The 27,269-nt window shown below is 34.3% G+C and overlaps 1 pseudogene; it reads right to left on the bottom strand.

The window, feature by feature from the left end:
• The window catches only part of LOC101711122 (annexin A5-like), a 170,668-nt pseudogene that overhangs the window by 33,095 nt on the left and 110,304 nt on the right, over window positions 1–27,269 (bottom strand).

Raw genomic sequence — 27,269 nt, 5'->3', positions numbered from 1 at the left:
AAAGATGATCTTGTAATTTTCCTAGGTGTGACTATCTAGGTGTAGCTTTAGGATGAATCTTGTGAATCTAGGATGGATTTCCTTTTACTTTATGTCATGTAGGCAGTTAGCAATATTCCATAAGGTTTATTCAAGCCAATTGCCTGTATATGCTTTCTTCTAAAAGTCTTGATGTATACTTGATCTTTTGCTCAAAATTAATGGCAAGACTTGTTGGTTGGTGAAGACCATGACTTTTTAAAATCTATCCATAATATTTTCCAAGTTTAATAGTTCTCATATGCAGCCAGTCATAACATTGAACTTTTCACTGTGTCCATGACACTTGCTTAATTCAACAATGAAAGATTTAAAGATGTCAATAAGCATAGAATAACAAAAAATGTTTCAAAAAGTGTTCATCTATGTGTCCTATTTGGAATATTCCACATTTTTATAAAGGAAGGTGGCAATAGCTCTGGCAATTAAAGTCCAAATTCCTGGCAGAATTTTTTTGTAGAATTATTCTAATGCCTAAATTTCTATCTTCCATTTGTTTGGAGGATTGATGATGGTAAGAAGTATGAAATGTAATGACTACTCATAATTTCGGAGAGCAAGTGATTTGCTTCTGTTGTAAAGGAAGGTTCTTGGTCTAATGCACTCCATAAAGAAATGCCAAAAGAGGAATGTCCTCAGTTGTTAGTTTCTTTCCTACTCTTGTGGCATTAACACAGCTATTTGAATAATATTCATTCCATCCACTAACCATGAAAACAATAACCAAGAAATAAAACCAAGAAGTAAAACTATAAACTTCATTGGGAATTTTCTGGAGTATGCATATTGTCACCAGAAATTTGGTAAGATTTACAAGCAGTACACTGGGGAATAATTTGGTCCGAAATTTTGTAGATTCCATGGCAAAACCAATTTTAATTTAGTTTCCTCATTGCACATCATTGCACATATGTCCCATTTAATTGGATATGTGTGCAAGCAAAAAATATCAAGAAAAGGGGCCCATGAGAAGTCCATTTAGTCTGCTATTCTGAAAATTGTCTGGGACTCTTTTTTATCCAGTTGTGAGGTATCTGCATGCTATTACTCATATCAATCAGAAATGAAGGCAGGATTTTTAGCTAGGCAGGGTATAATATGAGGGCCCCATATTTCACAGCATTTTCAGACCTATTGTTGCCTAGAGTTATAGTGCCATTATCTTTGGAGAGTGACAAAATTAGAGTATCTGTGAGAGATGAATCACTAATAATAGCATGGCAATTATATGCGCTTTGGAAAAGGGAGCACTGATAGAATTCAAGAATTCATAAGACTTCTACATTGTGCCATCATGCAAGACTCCAAAGCGTACCTGGAATCAGTAAATAATGGGACTTGACCTTCTGCCAGTGTGCAGACTGTCAGAGCCTAATGTGAAGGTATTGGCTCTGTTAGGGTGGAAGCTGTGGCTATTATACAAGGTATGGGGGCATGTCTGATGTTATAAAGTCTAAATGATAGGAGAAATATTCTACAGAATGAAACTGAGAAGCAAGCAGTTGTTCTAAAATACTGACAGCAATCTCACTAATTGCTTAACAACATAGATAAAAGTGTTGGCCAAAATTGGGTAAACTGTGAGCTGAGAGTATCAATCATGATAACTTTAATGCTTCAAAAGAGGCCAGTGTCTAAGAGGGCAGAGATAAGTTTCTGAGCCTGTATCTACTACCATATAAAGGCGTGACTAGGGCTACTGATAGCGATAATTAGCTACCTTTAAAAATTTTTGTGATTACTCTGTTTCTTGGAAGAAAAATGAACACAATTGAAGCAGGCCTCTTGGGGAAGTTTTTGAGTGGCCTGAGATATTTCATGGCCTAAGTAGGTAATAATTGTGGGTAATTATTGAAATATTCATTTGAAGGTTTTGTGACCTTGCTCATTCAGTGCATTTAGAAGGATGAGGGAGTCTATAAGATCATCTATGCAGTTTGGTTCCAAATTAAGAGGTCACAATTTTATTATACAAGAATGGAGGCTTACTTAGTAAGAGCTACAGAACAGCTTTGAGGATTTGGAAAGTATTGATAGGGACTTCACATACTTTGAGGTATGTGAGTGTTTGTTAATAATCTTCTTTAAAATATAAATGCAGAAAGAAATTGTGACTGAGAGTGCAATGACATTGAAATGAAAGCTGAGCAAAGGTCAACTATCATAAACCAAGCTACAGGATCGGACTGAGGCTGGACAAGGGACCATGAGATAGCAAGGGGTCACCAAGGAATTTATAGCTCTTCAACCTTACAGAAATCCATAGATTTGATATCTCCCTCAGCTGAATTTCCCAGGATGAGGAGATAAAGATGAAAACTCCTCACTGTAAAATGGAGTCTACTATACATTCAATTCCTCATTCCTCATCCTGAACAAGGGGCATTGGGATACCAGTGGGATAAAATTTGTTCTCTTTTTCAGGTAATGAGATCTGCTCTCTACTTAGTATAAGTGAAACCTTGTTAGCACATGACTCCCAAAGACTCATTGAAACATCTTTTAACACTATTCTCTTCAGGGAAATTTGTCTCAAAATGATTCTTGATTAGGGATGGAAGGCAGGTTGAGGTTTGATTTGAGGTCAAGAAGGTAAAGATACCCTTTCCATTACTTTGTATGGTTGCTTTCGATTTTACATGATATGTTTCTTAAAAGAATGTTTGCTGCAGAGATACAAATATGGAAGTTTGGTGTGTTATGAGAGTTAAAGGACATTGGGGTACCCTGGGATATGGGCAATCACTAGCCTGCCAGAGACTTGAACAGTTTGAATGCAATTAAAGGTGACAGGTAAATATAAAGCCTTTGAAAAGATGGTAGAGAAAGTCAATCATAAAATCAATTTCTTGTATGTTAATTTTAAAGTTAATTTCCAGAGTGAAACTAAGAACTGGCTAACTCATCAAGCATTGGGAAAACTGGAGTGCAGAAGGAGAAAAAATGTATCATCTGAGAATGCTGAGGCCTAGAGTAATGGCTATTTAATTTTTCCTTCTTCCTAAGTTCAGGGTAGCACTCTTTCAATGTCTTGCATTTTTGTGGCATCTGCAAGTGTCTTGAGATGAGGAAGGAGGATTTGAGGTGGGTGTAAATGATGAATGGTATTTGAATTAATCCAAATCACATTTCTGTTTTTGCGAAGAATTTATTGTCAGGTTTTTTTTTTTTAGTTCTTTCTTTCTATCTGATTTTTTCACAAATGACTTTCAAAGAACTGAGTAGCAGCCCCAAATCCAACACAAAGGGACTAACCCACACATCTAACCATATTAGTTGGTATTTGTTGCTTTATATCAGGAAGAAGACTTTCAATTAAGCTGAAATCAAAAATGTCTATGCTCTTGGACCCCAGGTTAGGGCAATGTGCCTTTAGAATGTATTAAGAATTGCACAAAGACATTAGCATGGTTTTCTTCCTTTTGAATGCATCATTCCTAATTGGCCGAGTTAACCTTCAGTGCCAGGGTTTCAAGGACAGCTCCTCTTAGGACCTGACAAATTTTGATCTACATCCAAATTTCTTATCATTTGTAGGAAAGTCTGAAATAGAGTCTGGTCAACAATTTTTCCAGTGAGAAAGGCTTTCTCTAGGGGACTAACTGACTTGTGTTACAACTATAAAAGTCATGAGTGGGAAGAATACCTCTTAAAACCAGCCAAGATCTTTATGAAAGGGCCTACTTACCACAAGTACCATAGTGAAATTAGTGAAGATTTAGATTCAGAATTTAATATGAAACTTACTTTTGCTTCTTAACACTCTATAACCTTTAAAAAAATAATTATACTGCCAGCCATAGTCATATGTCCTAACAGCAATATCAATAGTTTTTGATGCATGTGTGGCTTTTGGGGTTATGTATATAATTTTGAACTCATCTGAAAAGAAAATAATGGCTAATTCATGATGTTACAAAATTTAAATAAAATAGTTCATGATTATGCTAATACATGATTATTTAAAACATCAGATCACAATGCTTGTGGAAAACAAACATGACATATTCAGATCAGCCATACCTCCTCTAGTCATTGCTGATCTTCGTATACGTCCTGAGTGCAGTCCCAGATTGAAAGAGTAGCCATTCAAAGTCATGTGCTTTTTGTCATGGTAAAAGGCAGAAACAAGACAAATGGAGTGTATCACACGTGGTCCTGTGGGGAGTAGGAGTACATCTAGATAACTCACATGGCTAAGTCTAGTGGAATAGGAAAGGATAATCTAATCCTTCCAAACCATAGCAAGGGTGTGGAAAGGTCAAATAATGGTTAACAATTCATAAATTCAACCATATTCTACATTCTAATTTACAAATATTTATTTCCATCTCCTCCATTCACAAAATAATACACTCTCTTTGTTAGGTGCTTCAAAAGTCTTATCCAATCTATTCTTGGGACTCATGCCCTTTCAATTTTTGGTAGCCTATATATCTAACATTAAAGAGTTGAATCATGACATAAGAAGGAGAATATTTATTGTTTCTTAGAAACTTGGAAATTTTACTGGGTGATTAAAATGACTTTCTCCTTTGGGGTAGGAATGGCCCTTGATTACACACATTCTTAACATTAAATAATATTTTAAATCTCAGTCAAGTCACTTTTAAATATAAAGTAATAGCTTTGTCATTTCTGTGATTATTTGTATTTTGGATTCAAGAAATATTGATGTCCTAATAATCATATCAATAGTTTCCAATGGATGTTTGCCTGTTGGATTTATGTATATAACTGTGATGCTTACCATTCTCCTGTGATAAACCATAGGTCTTTTTATCCTGAAACATTTTGTTCAATCACAAGTATTCTCTAGAGCTACATTAATCCAATTACAAACCATTACACAGTGTTCAGTGATCATATCATTGATTTTGCCTCCTTTCCAGACAGTCCCATGCCTTTGTCCTGAGACTACCAAATCTTTGAGATTTTATTGGTGACTGGGGAGGTAAAATGTAGCCTTCCACTCTGAAAATACAGACAAATTCTAGATTTTATTTCCATGGTTTTATTTCTAATTGTAAACAAGCCAATTGTTTTCTAAGTTAATCTCTTTCCTATTGAACTATATCAAATTCAAATAATGAGAACTCATGGCTAACATTTTTAAAAACAGAACTATTTCCAAAGCAGCAATTTCATTAGATATGTTTCCTCTCTTTCAAGTTATTACAATTTTATCAGCCTTTACAAATATTCACCTTAATGCTCAGTACAGATCTGGAGATATATTTTTAAATATATCATCATCCACTTTCCAGTGTACATTTTTTGCTATTTAACTATTCCTGAAGCAATAGTTAATTTGAAATATCAGAGACTTCACATCAATTTCCTTGATTATTTTCATTTAAGTGACTCATCTGGATCCATTTGCCTTATGGCTTTAAAACCAAGGCTTGGGCCAGGGATGTAGCTCAGTGGTTCTGCTGCCTGCCTCGCAAGCACAAGGTCCTGAGTTCAATCCCTGGTTCCAAAAATAAATAAGTAAATAAATGAATAAATAAATAAAACCAAGGCTTTACAAATAGTCAAACTCGAGGACATAATAGTCTTATGGTGGAGTAGGAGCCAGAGACGTGGAAAGAATAGCACAAATATGTTTAATGTTTCTGCTGGGACATGTCATACTATCCCATCTGAAAACATTCTGCCGAAGCAAGTTACTCCAAAATCAAAGAAGGAAAGAAGAAAGAATTTTGCCATTTATAGGAAAGCATAGCACCTATAGAGTAGGGGAATTAATTATTATGAGGAACCAGAAACAAATGTTCAAGCAAAACTCCTAAGTGAAAGGCAGAGTAAATATCTGATAAAATCAGCTATTACCCTAGGCCTGGTGACACATGCCGGTAATCCCAGTACTCTGGAAGGATGAGGCAGCAGGAACACAAATTCAAGCCCAGCCTGTGCAACCTAGTGATTTACTGAGATTCCACCTCAAAGTAACAAAATAAAAATACTAGACAAAAGGAAAAGTAAAGGGCTAGGACTGTGTGAAGTTTCTGGGTTCCATTCCCAGTAGCAAAACAATAGTAGCTATTATAATCATTATATTAAGTCATATTGGTAGTACAAAAGTGTTATGCATACCACATTCTCATTAATTGCTCAGTGACTTCCATTTTATGTATAAATCATTACTAAAATAGAGTAGCATTTAATAAAATATGATTTGGTATACTTTTGTTACTGGTCTTAAATACCATTTTGTTTTGTAAGTGAATAAATCTTTAAATATATAGATTATAAGAAGTAATACTTGTGCATTTTAATTTAAAAAACAGCACTCTAGTGATTACAAATTTTATTTAGAGCAAATACAATAGAAAGTATACAGGAATAACTTTATGGTTTTATGTAAGAAACTGTCACCTCCTCCCTTAAATGCATCAGTGGCCCTCAAGTTATATTTGTATTGGAGAGATAAGTGAAATGCCATTACTCTGACCTTACACCTATGTATTTTTAGAAAAGTTGAAATAACCAACACTCACATTTTTACATCTGTGATATGAACCAATAGCTCCATGAAATTGGATGAGCACTAACCTTCTGAAAAAAGCGATTAGTCACATTTTCTAAGATAAAAATAACAAAATATGAAAATATTTGAAAGAGAAGATTTCCTTCTAAATTGTGAATTAAATTTCCTTCAGAAAATGTTGAAAGCCACACATTTTTCCCAGAAGATGAAAAGACTAAGTTGCATTATTTATTTTGAATGTAAAGAGAGTGCTAAAATTTATTATGTTTCTTTAAAAACAATTTTCTCGCTAGCATTTTAGCCCAACTAGTTTCATTTCTATGTGGAAGGAGAACAAAGTACAGAGGCTGTGTGTACCAGGAGTGAGCCAGCTACAGAGGAATAAAGCTTATGGGATGATTCTAAATTGTAGCTTTCACACAAATCAATTCATTCTAAGGATTATTGAAGCCCAAATCAAATCTGATTTTTTTCCTTTGCTTAAGGCATAAAACACAATATAACATTACATAATTTTCCAAAAGGAATATTTTAGAAGAAATATTCTGGAACTTCAGTAGTAAGTATGTGCTCAGAAATTTTACTCTAAAGCTTTTAATCCTCATCTACCTCTACATGTTGAAATGCTTTATAATTTAGATTTTTGTGTCATGGAAAATACTAATGAATGCTATGATAACCCATGTTAACCAGATTAATTCTATATTGATAAATATGACACATATGCTCTGTAAAAATTAATGGAATCTATGTCTACCTATGAAATCTTACCTCCTTTGTCCTATGGCAGTAGCAGATAGTGATAATAACAAAAGAAAGATGCCATATCTATTATGGTGATTTAGAAATTTTGATTGTTAGAATTTATATAGCTTATACAGAAACAAAGCTGGAAAATGTAAAGGACAAATGCTGCCAACTAAGATTATATAAAGTTAACCCTAGACTCCCGATAAACTTGGGAACTACTTAATGAAATTGAAAATATTAAGGTAATATGTTTTATATAGAGAGTTAAGATTCAAAGTAAAATTCAAACAAATTCATGGCTTAATAAACACAATTTTAATTATAAAAAGTAAATATACTTAATTTATTTATAATATAACTGCTTAAATGACAAGAATGCTTCTTGAAAAATAAGCAGTATAATATATGTTTATCCCAAAATATTTGCTTAATGACATCTTGGGGCTATTTTTGTACCATACATTAGCACAAAGTTATTAATCTAGACTAAGACCAGTGTCTCATCAGAGGCCCAGGGATGAAACATTTGTATGAAGTATGGAATTTGAAAGCTATGGTATTTTGGGACTAGCTCTTTCAGAATGTTTGTGTCAGTAGATTGATTTCTTATTTTGAAGTATCCCTTCAACTATTGGCACAGTGAGCTTGTGATGGATATCCTTTTATGCTGTAGATATTTCTCCATATGCTATTATGTCACAAAACCACTCTGTAAAAATAAAGAAAATGAAATATTTTTATTAATTTTATTGGTACATTTTACATACAAGTCACAGTTACATTCATCATTTGAAATTTGTGCTTTTACGTAATTTCTCTTGGTTCTTATTTTTTCCCCATTCAGCTGCCCTCCCTTCAAACTCTCCATCTCTCCCTTTTTACAAAAATTTTGTATCCATTTTTCAATTTTCTCATATTGACTCCACTCCCTTCTTTCCTTTCCCTTACCCCTCCCACTTCGCCTTCTCCTTTGCCCCTTTTCTTCCTATTTCACATAATATATTATACCTTTTAGTCATTATTTACATGTTCAGTTTCTCACACTAGAGAAATTATTTGGTATTTACACATGTGTGTCCTATTTATTTCACTTAAGAGTATCACTTCAATATGCATCCATTTAGCTATAAATGTCTCTAGTTTCTCTTTCTTAATAGCTGAGTAGTACTCCATTTTATTAAAAAAACACATTTTCTTTATCCAGTCTCCAGTTGATGGACAATTGGGCTGCTTCCAAATTTTGGCTGTTACAAAATTGTGCTGTGATGAACATATATCATGGACATATATCACTGTAATATACTTTTAATTTTTTGAGTAAGATACTCAGCAGGGGAATAGCTGGGTCACATGGAACTTCCAGTCTTATTTCTTTGAGGTATCTCCATATTGATATCCACAGTGGTTGCAACAGTCTACACTCCCACCAGCAGTGGAGCAGTGTTCCTCTTTCCTCACAACCCCGCAAGCATTTGTCTTTGGTTTATTTCATGATAGCACCCATTCTTTCTGGGGTGAGGTGGAATCTCAGCATTGTTTTCATTTGCATCTCTCAAATGACCAGTGATGTTGAGCGTTTTTTCATATGTTTATTTGCTATTTCTACTTCTTTGTCTGAGAAATGTCTGTTCATTTCAGATGCCTACTTTTCGATTGAATCTTTAAATTTGGGAAGTCTGATTTTTTTAAGTTCTCCATAGATTTTAGATAGTAGACCTTTCTCTGAGAGACAGCAGGTGAAAATTTTTTCCCAAATTGTGGGTTGTATCTTCACACTGTTGATGGTTTCTCTTGCTGTGCAGAAGTTTGTAGTAAGAAGGGATCCCACTTGTTGATTGTTTGTGCTAGTTCACAGGCAACTGAGGTTTTGTTTATAAAATCTTTTCTTATACCAATATTTTCAAGAGTTCTACCTAACATCTCTTTTAGCTGGTTTAGTGTTTCTGTTTTAATATTTAGATCTTTAATCCACTTTGATTTTAGTTTAGTGCATGGTGAGAGATACAGGTCTAATTTTAATCTTTGGCAGATTGAAACTCAATTTTTCCAGCACCATTTATTAAAGAGGCTAACTTTCCTCCAGTGAGTGTGTTTGGCTCCTTTATTGAAGACTAGATGGCTGAGTGTGTCTGGAGTTGTTTCTGCATCTTCTAATCTGTTCCACTGGTCCTCAGGTCTGTTTCTTTGCCAGTACCATGCTGTTTTTTATTGCAGTAGCTCTGTAGTATAGTTTCAAGTTCGGGATTGTGATACCTCCTGGCATGTCTCTGTTACCTAGAATTGCTTTTGCTATTCTAGGTCTCTTCTTGTTCCAAAAGAATTCTGGGATTTTTTTCTCAAGTTCCATAAAGAATGGTGCTGGGATTTCAATTGGGATTGCATTCAATCTATACAGAAGTTTTGGAAGTATGGCCATTTTCACTATGTTGATTCTTCCTACCCAGGAGCAAGGGATGTCTTTCCATTTTCTGATATCATCTTCAATCTCTCTTTTCAGAGTGCTATAATTTTCAGAGAATAGGTCTTTGGTTTCTTTTGTTAGGTCAATTCCTAGGTATTTCAGTTTTTTGGATGCTATTGTGAAAGGAATTGATTGCCCATTTCTTTCTTGGTGAGTCTGTTGTTCCTGTAGAGGAAAGCTATTGATTTTTGTGTGTTGACCTTGTATCAAGCTACTTTACTGAATTTGGTTATTAAGTCTAGAAGACTTTTGGTGGAGTTCTTGGGGTCTTCTATATACAGTGTCATGTCATCTGCAAATAATGACAATTTGACTTCTTCATTTCCTATCTTTATTCCTTTTATTTCTTTCTGTTGTCTAATTGCTGTGGCTAATGTTTCCAAAAGTATATTGAACAGGAGTGATAATAGTGTACATCCTTGTCTTGTTCCTGATTTTAGTGTGAAGGATTTCAGTTTTTGACCATTTAGTATGATATTGGCTGTTGGTTTGTCACAGATGGCTTTTATCAAATTGAAATGGAGTCCATCTATTCCAATTTTCATTAGGATTTTTATCATAAATGCATGTTGAATTTTGTCAAATGCTATTTCTGCCTCTATTGAGATGATCATATGCTTTTTGTCTTTGGCTCTATTGATATAGTGTAGTACATTTATTAATTTGCATATGTTGAACCATCCCTGCATCCCTGGGATGAATCCCACTTGGTCTTGGTATGTGATCTTCTGGATTCTATTTGCAAGTATCTTATTAAGGATTTTTGCATCAATATTCATTAGTGAGATTGGCCTATAGTTCTCTTTTTTGATTGGATCTTTCTCTGCTTTGGGGATCAAGGTGATGCTTGCTTCCAGGAATGAATTTGGCAGTATTGCTTTTCTTTCAATTTCACTGAAGAGTTTTAAACAGTAGTGGCAGTAGTTCCTCTCTAAATGTCTTGTACATTTGAGTGGTGAAGCCATCACCACCTGGGCTTTTCTTAGTTGGTAAGTTTTTAATTATATTTTCAATTTCATTGGTTAAGTTGATATTGGGTGGTTTAGAATTTTTAGGTCTTCTTCATTCAACTTTGGTAATTCATACATATCTAGAAATCTGTCCATTTCTTCTGTTTTCCATCTTACTGGTGTATAGGTTCTCAAAATAGGTATTGATGATCCTCTGGATTTCTGCTGGGTCCATTATAATTTCCTCCTTTTCATTCCTAATTGCATTAATTTGGGCCTTTGATTTCCTTTTTTTTCTTAATAAAGTTAGTTAAGAGTTTGTCAATTTTGTCTATTATTTTTGAAGAAATGACTCTTTGCTTCATTGATTTTTTTTGTACCATTCTCTTAGTCTCCATTGCATTGATTTCTGCTCTGATTTTTATAATTTCCTCCCTTGCATGACCTTTGGGTTTGTCCTGCTCTTCTTTTTCTAGAAGATTAAGGTTCAGCATCAGATTATGTAATTGAGCTTGCTCTGTTTTCCTCATGTGAATATTCACCGCTATGAATTTCTCTCATAAGACTGCTTTCATTGTGTCCCATAGATTCCAATATGTTGTATTGTCATTGTCATTTAATTGAAGGAACTGTCTGATTTCTTCTTTAATTTCCTCTGTGACCTACTGGTTATTCAGAAGTGTGTTGTGCAGTTTCCATGTGCTTATGAAATTCTTTTGGTTTCTTTAGCCATTGATATCCAATTTCATGGCACCATGGTCTGATCATATGCGGGGGATAACTTCAATTCCTTTCCATTTACTTAAATATATTCTATGAACAAGTATGTGTTCTATTTTGGAGAATTACCTGTGTGCAGGTGAGAAGAATGTGTATTCTGGTTTTGTGGGGTGGAACACTCTGTAAACATCTGTTAAGTTCATTTGTTCAAGAATTTGATTGAGTTCTAGTATTTTGTTGTTTATTTTTGGTCTAGTTGATGTATTTGTGAGAGTGGGGTATTGATATCCTCCACTACTATTGTAATAGTCCTTATTTGATTATTCATGTCCATTAGTATTTGTTTTATATTTGGGTGCACTAGTGTTTGGCGAAAATATATTTATGATTGTCATTTCTTCCTCTTGGATTGTTCCCTTGTATTTTCCTTCTCTGTCTCTCTTAATCAGTGTTGGTTTGAAATCCACTTCATCTGTGAAGAGGATAGCTACTCCTGCTTTTTTTTCAGATTCTGTCTCATGGAGTATTGTTTTCCACCTTTTAACTTTCAGTCTATGAGATTCTTTTTGAATTATGTATATTTGTTGTATGCCCCATATTATTGGATCTTGCTTCTTGACCCATCTGCCAGTCTATTTTTTTTTGATTTGTGAATTGAGACCATTAATATTGATGGTTATAACTGATATTTATTGACTTATCATTGTCATGACTTTTTCTTTTTATTGGATTCTCCCCCTTTGTGTTTAATTTCTTGTCATGCCTAATGGATTCATTCTGTTGGGCTTCCTGGGGTTGTAATCTTCATTGTCTTTTCCTAGGATATTGTGTAAAATTCTTTGGAGTGCTGGTTTGGTATTCATGAAGTCCCTAAGGTGCTCTTTTTCATAAAAGTATCTTATTTCTCCACCAATTTTGAAAGATAGTTTTGCAGGGTACATTAATCTGGGTTGGAGGCTTTTTTCCTTCAGAACTTGAAATACGTCACTCCAAGCTCTTCTTTCTTTGAGGGTTTGTGCAGAGAAATCTGCTGTGATTCTGATAGGGTTTCCTTTATATGTGACTTGTTTCTTTTCTCTCACTGCTTGTAGAATTTTATTCTTCTGTTGTGTTTCTGGACTCTTCTCTATTACATGCCTATGTCTAAATTTTTTTGGATCAAGACTAGTTGGAGTCCTATATGCCTCACTTATCTATATGTCAAGCTCTTTTCCCCTGCTTGGGAAGTTTTCTGCCATCACTTCTGTGAACAGTTTTTTATCTCATCTGCAGTCTCTCCTCTTTCATCATTGACTCCAATTAGTCTTATGTTATTCTTTGCATCTTCTAGCAGTTACTCAATTGATTTCTTGTGGTCCCTTACTATTTTAAAGCAATCTTTCTTTTCCTCCTCACTAATTTCAATCTTATCTTCTATATGTGAAATTCTATCCTCACATTGGCTCATTCTGCTGTGTAAACTTTCAATGAAGGTTTTAATTGCCTGAAAATCTGTTTGCATCTGTTTTCCAGATTCTATTTGTTTCCTTTGTTGGGATTCTGTCATGTTCCTTAGTTCCTCTATTTTTTATCTGTGTCCTCTCTAGATTTATCAATCATGTCTTTCACTATGAACAGAATCTGTTGTTATCTGAGAAATTATTTCTGGTTTCATTTTTTTCAGATCCTCTTTCATTGACAGATCAGGGAGTCCAGGTTGTTGTGTATCAGATTGTTCCCTCTTATTTCCCTTTCATGTTGCTTTAGGTGATCTGAAAGTCTGGTTTTGAGAATTTTTTCCATGTCTTCTCATTTTGAGGGGGGGTGCTGCTGTCACTCACACATCTCACCTCCTCTGCACTGGGGGGCCCTCTGCTCCTGTGTGTTTGGGGTGGTGATATGGTGGCTCAAAAGTCTCAGCTACTTGGCACTGGAGCCCTTTGCTCCTCTGCCTTATTTTTTCTATAATAAATCTAATATTGATCATAAGCACCACTCATGAAAAAAATCATGAAAATTAAATCTGAACCAATTTAGTTAACTCAGTCCAACTTAAACATTTTAGTGTTTTCTTTTGGAGAGCTTTTCCTACTGACATGGTTATACAAAATTTTATGTTTGAGATTTCTGCTATGTGTTTGTTTTCACAGTAGCATTTGGGTGTATGGTATGGATTAGGCTCTCATAACTTCATCATTCAAGACATTAAGACTTCACTGGGCTGTGAAGATTTCCTAATCTTTAACAGAGACTAGGATATGGTCTGCTCCTTAGATGAGAAACTAATCTAAGCTGGTCTTCTCAGGTTTTTGGGGGAAAAGAAATGAGATAATTACTGAGAATTACAATCTCTATTTTACTTATTAATCTTCATCTATTAATTCTCATTCATTTTGGCTTCATCACTGTAACCCTAGCCTTTGATCAGTACCATCAAAGTTTAATATTACATGAGGTAAAAGTTTGATTCTTAGGGATTAGATGTAGCCCAGTGGCAGAGCACTTGTTTTTCATGCATGAAGCTTTGGTGTTGATGTCCTGGACTGCAAACCTGCTGCACAAACACACACACACACACACGCACATACACACATACCAAACATACACACACACGCACAAACACACACACACACACGCACATACACACTATTCTCATATTCACTGGATAAATACATATTGAGTATGTGTTAAAAATGAGACAGTAGGATCACAAGTTAGAGCCCAAATTTGGCGATCTAATGACTTAGTGAGAACTTGTCTCAAAATAAAATATTCAAAAAGAGCTGGGGATGTTAGTCAGTGTAAGACCCTGAGTTCAATCTGCAGTACCATGAAGGACAAAATAAATGTCTTTACTTTGACAAATAAGAGAAATATCAGAAAGGTAAATCTTGTTGAAAGAAGATTTTAATTATAATGGAAATTTATATAGATGTTCATTTGATAAAAGAAATTCTAAAATAAGTTTTCTAATAGATAAAATTGTCCAACAATTCTGGACAAAGAAATCAAAATCTATTTGATTATGTTTTGTAGTGAAGAGTAATCTACAATTAAGCACAAGTGCTAATAAAGGGCAAATAATGTAGTAAAATATACATTCTGAGAGAATTAGAAAGCATGAAATCATTTTTAAAAATTTATTTCCAATTGTAAGATAATTTCTTTTAAGTTTCTCAAGCCTTCTGAGCACTTTTGGATCCACTTATTGGATCACACCTAAATTTCTGGGTCCTTACCATTCCCTGTGAAGGGCAAGGAAATCAGAAGGTATACAAGATTTCTTCCCCTGAACTCATCTGACAGCACCCTGCCATGGCTGCTGCAGATCTCTGGGCTCTTAATGTGGTACAGGTGCCTGTTTGTAGTGTTACTCCAAAAAATATTACAGACTTCCTCCTTCAGACCTTATGTATTATACCATTAATTTCATTTTTAGCTTCTGATTCCCACTATATCTATCTGCATATTTCTTCCATGCTCTGTTCTCTTTTTTGGTAACTCTTGAATTTAAATCAAGATGGGCCAAGGAGAGGGGCTGGAGAAAACACATTTGAATAATCACTGCATTTTTCTTAGTTCTAAGGCCAAGGTGACACAAATTTCAGGTTCCTCTTTCTGGATAGATGGAATAATTTCTATGTAATATTTATAATCAGAGTATTACAAGTCTGGATGTTGGTACATCAGTAAAGGAGTTTTGGAAATTATTTTCCTTTAATTCTTATTTCATTTCCAAGCTCTGCCTTTTTAAGAATTTGCATCAAATAGAAGAAAAATCAGCCTTGAGTTCCAAATATCATCAGTGATGTTTTTACTGAATTAGTAATTGTATAAACCTTTAAGGTATTGCCATATTCTTGATAACTTCATTATAACTTTCTTAATTTCTTATTTAAAAAAAAGAATATTTTATACTCCAGTTCTCTTTAAACTTATGTCTTAGTATTTCTTCATCATATAATATTGTCTAATCAAAATGAGAGCTTTTTCTTTCTATGTGCTTCTTAGTTTGGCATACTGATGCTTTTTTGCCTGGAATATAATATCCAGTACTTTTGGTAAATTTAATCACATTTCTTGTCTCAGCCTCAGAATGATTTCTAAAAGCCTTCTTTTATAACCCTATAGTGTCCTGTACTTCAAAAAGTCTAGCATATACCATTGTTCTGGTTGTCTATTTCTGTTTAATAAGCCATCTTATAGTTTAGTAAGCTTAAAATAACAAAAAATCATCTATATTGTTCATGACTCTGCAATTTGCATGGAGCTGTGTGAGAGTAGTTAATTCTATTTTAATTTCTATTGGTTGGGTTGGCTCAACTGAGGTCAGAATATCCACTTTTCAACAAAGCTTTTTTATATACCTTGTGATTTGACCCATGCTCTTACCTAGGCACTGAGACTGGACTATTGTTTGGGAGTCTTGGTTCCTCTCTGCATAGGTTTGACCAGACCTCTGCTTGAACGTTATCTCATAATGACAACTGGAGCCTAGAGTTAAGTACCAAGAGACAATAAATGGAAGCCATCCATCTCTTAATATCTTGGCCTAGAAATTGGTAAAATATGACTTGCACCTTAGTCAGTTAATCAGATAGTCATACCACTCACAAAGATCCAAGAGGAAGGGTCACAGTCTTCACCTCTTCCTGGAAGGAATATCAAAGATTTTGGAGCTGTCTGTAACCTACCACATACTCTATGTCAATTGCTTACTTTTTTTGAACTTCCCATTGGAATACATAGGTGTAGAACTCATTGCATTTCAGATTGTGAAATTTCTAAAGACCTATCATCAACTCACTGATTCATTCTTAGCAAGTTACTCTTCAAATTTATTTCATCTTGTAATTTCTTCTATAATTCATCATTTCCAGTTCAAGAGCCTACAAAAACCTCTGATTGCTCCAGTAGCTGGTACCAAGTCTTTCCTATATTTCAGACATATTTTCTATACTTTCTCAACATTCAATGTCACCCTATGCCTATGACCCTCTCACTGCATCTAAGGAAAATGTGCTGATTTCTGCATTCTCTCCTAACATGTTTATTAATGTCCGATACACAAAACTTTCTCCTGTATTAATTAAAGGCCTACCTGGGTATCAAGAAAAATTCAAATCTTAGCCTATTTAGAACAATTTTTGGGAGAGTTTGCTGTTCCTTGTCTATATCTCCCACTTTTTCTGTCTTGAATACAATTGCATTAATAAGGGAGAAGGAATGAAGGAGTGAAAGGGACCAATATTTATAGATAACCATGCTAGAAATATAAGATTATCTTGTTTATATTTAAAGGAATAATCTTATGCCTTATTTTGTTTGCTTATGTATGAGTAAATTGAAAGATAATACTACAAATAAATATCAAAACCAGGACTCAAATTATCCTCTGCGAGATTCTAAAGATTATTTTTTTCTTTCTACAAAAAAACCCCCACATAAAATGCACTTTTCAGACATTTTAGCATGTTATCTTCAATGAAGTGCAGTTTCATACTCAAGTGGTCTAAGATAATTCTTCACATTATGTTTATTTCTCCAACTAGATTAAAAGGAAGTGCAAGGAGACCAGCCTTCTGCATAACTGATTAACTTTCATCTGTTTATTTTACATTTGGTTACATGTCTGCCTCTGCTTCTTGATTCTGTATTCCTTAAGAACATAAACATAAATAACTCATTTTTCAATTCCCATTTGTTATGAGATGGATTTATTAATGGAATAATTGATTTAAAAAATATATTCATGACAAAATAGGTGGCTTTAGAAAGGTGTTGTCCCAGTATTGCTTCATGATTAGAACTTGATAAAAAAAAATGAGAGATAAAATTAAGCTGATTAATCTAGATATATTTTTTACAATTAAAAAGGCAGCAAAATGGTTGTAATATTTAAAAAACAAAAGTATTAGCTTAATATGTCCATCAATTTTTTCCTGTCACATTTCTAACTCATTTTGTGTTAATGAAAGCTTTTATTGAATAATATCTGCTATAGAAAATAAATATATGTATGTCATGTATTTTCTAGAGATAAATAAGTTGCAAATGATTTATGATTCATAAGTAGTATGAATTTATAAGTAAATGTACATTTACAGTACATTATATTATGCATGAATATAATATAAATGAATTTATTATATGGATACTACAAATAAATTACTGAGATACATTAGTTTGTTTTGGATTGATTTTCTTTTTGACCCATGCTCTCTTTGTATAATCTGGGCTGCCCTCAAACTCCTACCTCAGCCCCCTAAAGGCTGAAATTACAGGATTGCACCCACACACATGGCTGTCAATAGTATATTGTTAGGAGAACTCATATCACAAACTGTACTAAACTTACCAGAAGCTCATTTATGATTAATCTTTGTAAGTCTCTATTTGTATTATTAATGAGCATAACTATTCTGTTCCTTTGAACTAGATTCCAATATCACTTCATTCATTGACTGAAAAAGGTACAGCAAGTAAATTATTCTTTACTCCAAATAGTTAGAAGGAGACTTTTATGTTTCCTTAAGTATTTTTCTTTTTCAGACATAGTGGCAAATTGAAATGATGGCAAATTCTTCTTAATCTTGGAGTTTTGTTTTCAAATCCTCATATTTATTGAATGGATGAGGTGAATTTTAGAGAATTTTTTTCCACATTTTCTATTACCATTAGTGAAAAATGATGTTGCAAAAATTTTAGACTACACAGAAAAGATTAGTTCTCTAAAATTAATGCACTTTCATTACTATAATAACATAATAAAACAAGTTTTATTGCAATAGCATGGTTAATATAATTGCATACCAAGGGAAATTAATAACTAATTTATAAAATGAGTTTTGTTTTTATTAACAGAAAAAATATTTAAAGTTGTTCTTAGCTTTAACTACCACTTGTGAAGTTCTGATAAAATAATAGTGAAATTATATAACATATGTAATCTCACTAACTCTCTTTAAGGTTCAAGGTGACCACCATAGTTTTTTTTAAAGGGAAAAAAAAGGACAGTGTACAAAAAAAATTAAAAAACAAACTTGATGTTGGAGAATGTATCTATCTTTTATGGTCACTAAGTGAGGGTCATAAGATATAATTTTACACATAATATCTAAAACTTAAACATACCCCAGAGATACAAATTCATGTGCTTTCAGTTTTATAGTTCTTTCAGGTTTGAGTAATTTGTGACAAAAATATAATGAAATGCTTAATGGAAATGTCATTGTCTGATGACATTAAAGGAAGCCATATAACTGACTATGATAAGGTATATATGTCAAATGGTGACTATGATCCTAGGTAGAATTTTGCCAACATTGGGAAATAGAAAGTAAAACTCAGCTGATGTAAGACTTTAAGCTTCCACTTGAGGTATACAGATCTGGGAAAAGCACCATTCCCATGTCAATCTGAAATGTCTGAAAAAAAAATACATTTCCTGAATTCATTACAGAGTAAAAAAGTGAAATTTTAGATTTCATATAACTATGACAAGATTTATACAAACATGGAAGTATAAATATGAATATTTATTCATGTATAGGCTGTTCTTTTGTACTTTAAAATACTTGATGAATAAAATAACCTCTAGTATCCAGTAGGTCAAAGAGGAATAACACCGATCCAGAACTGGGAGGTCTATATTTTGGTCCAGACTCTACACTCCGAGAGTGACTTTGGGTACCCTACCTCTTTTATACAATCTTCAAAAGCTTTTCCTTACAGTGTTTCTCTTTACTTTCAAGGAAATTTTCTGTTCTTCTTACAAGCTTTTCCATTGTTTGAAGGTGCTGTATTAGAATTAATGTTACCCTAGACTGTAATTTTACCTTTTTTATAATATGTTAATACTACACAGGCTATAACTTCCTAATTGGTGTTAATATTTGAGTGAAATATATTTTTAACACTTACTCAATAAAAGGCCTAAGGTTTTGTTTCTTTGGTGTACCTATATCTTATTTACGAAAACAGATAACTATATGTCTTTCCCCTATTGGCAATAGGTACATTTACTACCTATTGCAGCTGTTTCCTTAAAACACTTTGAAAGCTACCTTGAACTTACCTGTAATTGAAACTTGGATCTTAGCAATTTGCACATCTTGAACTTTGCAGGCAGTTGTTCACCACAGAGTTTGTACTGATCCATTTATTTTCTTAAACTCTAGGTTTCTTTTATACTAACAGCATTTCTTAAGAAAAAAAAAGTTGTTTTCCTCTAATAGCTACAAAAATATTTGCAGAATTCTGAAGTTTATTCTGTATTTGTTCAATAGTGTTGACCAAAAAGTAAGAAAGTAAAATAAAAGTTTAGTCTTTAAATGCCATTTTTGTGGCTGTAACTGGCATTTGGAGCACATCAAAAATTGGAATTCCATCAAGTAGTATTCTTTCAAAATAATTCTATACATCACTGGGCCAACTGATGCTTTTGAAAAGAATAATTGGGTAGTAACTATAGTTTATTTGGGAGGTTTCATATTAGAAAATAGGACAGAGGCTGAAATTATACTGAATGGTAAATTTTATGATTTTTGTTCTCTTTCAGAAAGCCAGCTATTTCCTAAAGAAAAATAGTGTACAAAATATTTTTCAAGAATTGAGTATATTCCCAATTATTCCAACTGTCATTATCTAGTTGTATGACTATTTAAAACTAAAATATCTCTGTCCAATAGTGTGACTTTTAACCATTATGTTCTTTAGAGAATTTATATTGAACACCGCGTTGTTTTGTCCTACCTATAAAACACATTGGAGAGCAGCTAAGAAATATTTCTGAATCAAAACTCAGAAAGCATTAACATTGAAAATTAAAAATTGCAAAGTGTGAGTACACTAAAATTTTTTAAAGTTGGGTATAGAAATAAGCCACATAATAGGAAACACATTTCCGACCCATGTACATGACATTCTTCAAATGTTTTGGAATTTCTGTGAAGTCTTTTCCCCTGCCTTCTAATGTTTGTAAAGGAGTCTTTGGCACCCACATCACTTCAGATCTACAGAGTAAAGGCTGCCCTTAAACCAGAGGTTCAGAATGACTTTTCTAGCACATATCATGAACAATCTCAAGCTCATACCTATTTTAGTTCAAGGTCTGTCTGGAAAGACAGGTTTGCTCCTTCCAACCTTTCTTTATATCCAGCTATTCTAACTTAGGACATAACTGTTAGGCCTACCCAAGCTCCTGTATCATGACATGGAGCCTGATGCCAACCTACTACTGCTTTGAGGGGTGTGTGTGTGTGTGTGTGTGTGTGTGTGTGCGCGCCTGTATGAAGTTTATTTTTAATTACCACTAACTCTACAGAATTTCAGTCCCCGAATGAGATTAGAGTGCATAGCATTAAACTTTTGATAAACATACTTACTTTGTGTTCAATATGGTTATGTCAGATAATTTAACTTTTTTTTTTTTTTTTTAGTACTGGGGATTGAACTCGAGTCCTTGCACTTGCACAGCAGGCAAGGAAACCACTGAGCTAAATCCCCGGCCCAGATAATATAACTTTTTAACTTTCTCTTTGTTGCCTTTTTTTTTTTTTTCTGGTACTGGGGATTGAACTCAGGACCTTGTACTTGCCAGACAGGAGCAGCACCACTGAGCTACATCCCTGGCTGGTAAACTTTCTTTTTTAATAATTTGTTATTACTATGTGTTCACATTAGAATATCCTCAAAGCTTATGTTCACTATTTATTCCATGTTGACTATAAGTTCAGCCCTTATCTCTTTTTTCCAAACTATATTAGGTCATTGAAAAAATTTATATGTCACTGTTCTATAGAAAACAAAAGATTTCAGAAAAAAGCTAACCATCAGTTATAATATTCACTTAAACTAATACTGAAATAGAAAGTTTCAACACTCTTAGCAACCTTCATTTCCTTCAATTTTTAAATAAGTAACTGTAGTACTCAGCATGAGTTGGCACAGTGAACAGTTCTACTGGATGTTATGATTTGAATGCTATTTAAAGTACATTTTGTCTCTGCAATTTTGGTGAATGTTGCGTCAATGGAATGACTGTGGGTCAGAATTTCATTCTATATTTCTAGCAGAATTTTATTCAATATTTCTAGCTCCACTGAAAAATTGAACATAAAATAATTTAATAGTTTCAAACTTGAATCTCATAAGACATGGATTTATTGATTACATGATTATTGATTTATTGGTAGTTACAAGTGGCTCCCCCTTTATGCTCTGGGATAATTTAGGCTCTGCTAGTAGAAGCAGAAGACCCTATGAGGATGGAGGAGGAAAAATTATCTTTCTCCTGGCCCTATTTTTATTTTATTTTATTTTTTATTTATTTTATGTCAGCATCAGAAAATAATTTACCACAGCACCAACGATTGGTTCCTGTTTTTTTTTTATTCTGTATTTTCCAAACGAGGCCTATCAAACTCCCTCCATAATAATACAAGCACTCCAAGAGTCTGATTGTGGCTCCAGGGTGCACAGCTCCATGCACGTCCTTCTGCGTATGTGAGATTTAAGAACAGCTGGTCTCCTCCCTAGGTCTGTTGGTCAGCTTTCCACTACTATAAAAACCACTAAGATGAACCATCATTATGAAAAAGCACATCTTTATTGTGGCTCACAGTTTTGGAGGTTTCAGTCCCTCACCAATTGTCCCTGCTGCTTTGGACCTGTAGCTGCACATAAAGGCAGAAACATATGGCAGAGTGAATCCATTCACTTCATGTCTGGGAATGCAAAAAGGAAGGGTTGGAGCCTCATTACCCCCTTCCAGGACACCACCCCAATGACTGTAAGAATGTCCACTAGTTCTTAAAATTCCGACCACCAGGCCGGGGATTTAGCTCAGTGGTTCCAGAGCCTGCCTTGCAAGCACAAGGTCCTGAGTTCGATCTCCTGTACCAAAAAAAAAAGAAAAAAAAAAATCCGACCACCTCCCCATAGCACCAATCCTGGAAACCATGCCTCTAACAGGTGCACTTACCACAGCCACAGCACAACTGGTCAAAGATCTGATGCTATCAGGGAATCTTCTGAGTTTCTGAGACCCTTCACCAACCAAGGTGTTGATCCCTTCTCAGAGATTATTCTACTTACTTAAGAGATTAAGTACTTATTTAAATTATTTTGGTTCTAATAGTCTAAATTGTTCCATTTGCTTCTCAACCTGGGGAGGACCAGCTACTTTCAGGAGCTTTCACCTTAATAAAAACAATGTTCTTCTTCAGTTAAGTCTCCCAATATCTAATGAATAAATTCCTGATGTTAATATATCTTTAAAAAATCAGCATATTACATAGGTTTATGACTACAGCCCAATGTAAATGATATATTTAAAATTATTTTCACTTTGTCTTAAATTGAATTTCTTTAATTAATAGCACGGTTGAGGAAATTGTCCTAGGAGAATTGGTTAATATGATTTCCTTCTTATGAATTGCCAAATGTTTTCCTTGCTTAGGTTTCCTATTGATTTTTTGATCACCTTATTGATTTCTTGGGGTTTTTTTGCATTATGTGAAGGCCAGTTCTTTTTTCTATTATAAATGCTTCAACTGCTGTTTGTGTTTTAAAACCATTTCTCTGTTTTAATTCAAACATAGTAAAACATTCTCTGCTTTAATTCATAAGTAGTAAAATTACCAATTACTTTCTTTCATATGGTCTGTTTTTGCCCTTCTTTCAATATCATTCTTGAACATGAGTCATTCCAGTGAGATAGCAGACCAAGAAAATGCAAACAATTCTAGCAGATTATATGCACAGATATTGAAAAACATAGAATAAATACTATTTTCAATGCAGAGCTTTCCCACAAGACAAAAATCTTTAAGAGTCAGAAACATCAATGGAACAAAAAGTAGACAGCTAAGCATGTGAGTTCATGCTCCATTCTGAGGTAGGTTATAGGGTTTAGTCACTGATTCTTTTCACATTAAAAATATAAAATACTGTCAAAAATATCAAAAGTATAAAGAAAAACTGAATAAATTTCCATGTTTCCATGGCCCAGATCAAAGATTATTAAGATTTTGCCACACTTATTTTGTATCTCCTGTATTCTCTCTAAAGTTAGACCCATATATAGTGTGATTTTTATCACTCATTCTTGAATAACATATTGCCTCAAATAAAGGAAAAATCTTGACAGGAACACCAGAGGGAAAAAAGCAAAAAAAAAAAAAACTTTTCAAACTCCTAAGAGAATCTGAGTACTAATCTAGAATTTTATGATCATATTAACAATTATTCAAGGGAGAGAGAAAAATATATTTTTACCAGAAAAAGATTTAAAATAAGCTAAAACCACCCTCTTACAAAAAGAAACAAAATTAATTGATGTACTTCAGAAAAAAATTACAGCCACTTTTCATTACTTGTGGTAGTTATATTCTATAAAATTAGTATGAACACTGAATCAGTGGAATGTTCTGCAAACATCAAATAGTTAGTGAACTATTGTTCCAAAGGGAACTGCAGAGTTAGATTTTTGTTTGGTACTGGGCATCAAACTCGGGCCCTTGCGCTTGCAAGGCAGGTGGCAGAACCACTGAGCTACATCCCCAGCCCATGCAGAGTTAGGTTCTTGTGAGCTTCCAGTCACAACGTTTTCAAAACCTAAATGTCATGTGCATTAATATTTGTTTGCCAACATCCCTGTAAAGCAAGTTAGTTTCACAGTGTTGAATATCTGCTCTGCTACATAATTATTTCCTATGGAACAATTAGCCAGTATTTTTTAATTTGTTCCATGGCCTCTTCATCTCCATGTTCTTCATTTCTTGTACATTTAATAATTTCACGTCTTATCATCTTTTGATACATGATCCCTAGGAGAAGTTAGCACAAGCTAAGATGGGTTTAAAAATTCTTGACCCTGAATAAATGTGAACATGAATTAATTTGACTTTTAATGTCATAATATTGTTCACTACACCTTTGTTTAATCCCCCATCATTTCATGAACTAGCATATTTAGCTGCTTTTCCATCTTTTTCCTAGCCACATTATACTATCTCTATCTCTAATCTATATTTGTATGTTGTTTAGTACTTTCTAGAGTGATGATATATACAAATTAGTGAATTTTCTCTTCTTTTTTCTGAATGTAGAGTATTGTCAATTCATTGACACTGAACTCACAGCTAAAAGCACTATAACTCACACCTGAATTGAATTCAACCTTTATAATGCATATGTTTTCTCCAAGGGCACATTGCTGTGTCTCATGCTTACAAATATTACAGAGAACATCAGGATTGGCTTAAGAAACCATTTTAACATAAAATCACAAAAAAATAAAAACATTCATGCACATTCACACACAAAACAGCATTAAATTAAATACAAAAGGGATGTTTGTTTTCATTGTGACATTAGAACCAAAATGTTGCCTTGTTCGACTTCAACTGGAAATGTGTATGCTAAGTAGTCATATTTTCAATGCTCTATGAAAGACCAAAAAAGGGTTGTGAGCCTTAATTTTGGAGTAATCAACAATATTATGAAGTAAGTGAATAATGAAAATCAGTTCATCAGAAATAAGGAGGAGATAAAAAATAATATCAAAAAATTCAGGTCACAGGGAACTCGCCCCATCCATCTCGCCCCCAAGGCAGCAATCCACTTAGCCACACAGGTACCTGCATGACACCCTACCCCCCCACAGTCCCCCAACCCCATTCCTCTGGCCTTTTGGCTGTACCGCCACCTGGCTCCACACTACAAAGACACAGAGGACACCAGACCACCAGACCACCATTCTAGGTAAGTTGGAGTTATCATCACCTCCCATTGGAACCTGGACTATCTTCAGGGGAAGGGCAGCTGGAACCTGCAATAGAGCTTTGCAGAGTTCAACCCTACAGGAGGACAGGGAGCTCACCTTGGGACTTGCAACCAGAAATCTGCCTGAATCGCACAGGTCTGCAACTGGCTTGCTGAGACACGTTAACTTATATCTGCACACTGCTGTCAACGTTGTCTATTGTGACAGCAGAGACATAACCTAAAGGAGGCCCTTCATTTTCATTTTTATTTTTTATTTCCAAAATTAGTATTATTGGTTTGGTTTTTTTCTTATTTTTAATTTTTCTCCTACTCTTTCCAAATTTTTATTATCTGCTTCTTCTTTTTTTACCCTTCTTCTTTCTTTTCTCTTTCCATTCATTCTCTCTCACACTCACTATCTTGCTGTCCCACATTGTTCTTCATTTCTTTTTTTGTTCCTGTTCTTGCCCTAATTCAGATATCTTCTTTTTCTTTTCTTCTCTTTTTCCTTTTCTCACTCTTGTCCTCTGACCTCACTGCTAACCTTCCACTATCCTTCTACCTGTCAATCTGATCCCGCCCTCCCCAACTCCTTCTAACTCCCCATCCCGAAGGGTAAAGTTGCTGTACTGAAGTTTATTCACTATAAACATATGTTGGGTTGGTCCTCGATTTTGATTTAATTCACAAAGTTAAAGGTGATAGATTAATAACTACCACAAAATGTCATTTTCTAAGAGGTACTTGATGCTATGGTGTTGCTGATTGTAGCACTTTGGCTAAGGTGTTGTTATTGATCTAATAAGTGGTCCTTCTTGGTATAATGAAAATGAGATAGTCTCAGAGTCATTAGAGACCCAAAACCCAAAGACCAGCTATATCTGGAAGACACCCCTGAGAAGCAATCATTTCATAAGGGTTCTAAATACAAGCAACAAAGATACTTACAATAAGCAATTTTGAAATATCAACCCAAGAATAAAACCAAGGACAGTACCAAAAACAAAAATGTTTAAGTAAGGCACAAACTCAGACTTCCACCCCATCAAGGGTTAACCCTAGGGGAAATGAGGTGGAAAAGTCTGATAATCAACCACCTGGACACCCTGAACTGAGAGCACAGGAAGTAACAAAACAGATGAATGAGGTTCTAGAAAAATTCAAAGCAGAAATAATCTCCCACATAACTACAGAGATTGTGAGCAGAGGGAAAGACATGCTTACAGGCTCTAGAACAGAAACAGACAAAAAAAAAAAAAAAATAGATGAGCTCAGAAACGTACTGGAAGCCATGAATGCCCAGCATAAGGAAGAAATGGAAACCATGATCGCCCAACATAAGAAAGAAATGGAATCCATGAAACAGATTCAAACAGATATTCAGGACATTAAAAACTCCATTGAAAGTATCCACAGCAGATTAAGGGAATCTGAAGATAGAATATCAGATATGGAAGACAGAATCACAGTTAAGGACCAAGAAAACAGAGATTTCTTAAAAATAGTAAGAGGCCACGAGAAATCAATCCAGCAGCTGCTAGACGATGCAAAGAAGAATAACATAAGACTGATAGGAGTCCACGCAAAAAACGAGAAAGTACAATTGACATAAAAAACTGTTCACAGAAGTAATAGTGGGAAATTTTCAAGACAGAGGTAGAGAACTGGACATACACATAAGTGAGGCATATAGAACTCCAAGTAGCCATGATCAAAAAAAATCTACACCTAGACATATAATAGTCAAGATCCCAGAAACCCAACAGAAGAACAAGCAGTGCCTACAAGCAGTTAGGGAAAAGAAACAAACCACCTACAAAGAAAGCCCATTAGAATCACAGCAGACTTCTCAACACAAACTCTCAAGTCAAGGAGAACCTGGAGTGAAGTATTTCAAGCCCTAAAAGAAAATAACTTCCAACCTAGACTGTTTTATCCTGCAAAATTATCTTTCAAAAATCAATGGGGAAATTAAATACTTCCATGACAAAGAACACCTGAGAAATGTCATGAACACCAAACAAGCACCACAAGAAATTTGAAACAATATTCTAGAAAAAAGCAATGAAAGTCACAACTCCATGAGGCCCAAGAGAGGGAAGCCACA

Source organism: Heterocephalus glaber, unplaced genomic scaffold (genome assembly GCF_053883595.1).
Source record: "Heterocephalus glaber isolate CG9 unplaced genomic scaffold, H.glaber_assembly_v1.0 deba00001553, whole genome shotgun sequence".
In the NCBI taxonomy this organism is placed as follows: domain Eukaryota; kingdom Metazoa; phylum Chordata; class Mammalia; order Rodentia; family Bathyergidae; genus Heterocephalus; species Heterocephalus glaber.
Note: the sequence above shows the minus strand (reverse complement) of the source record. Positions and strands in the feature narration are given on the sequence as shown.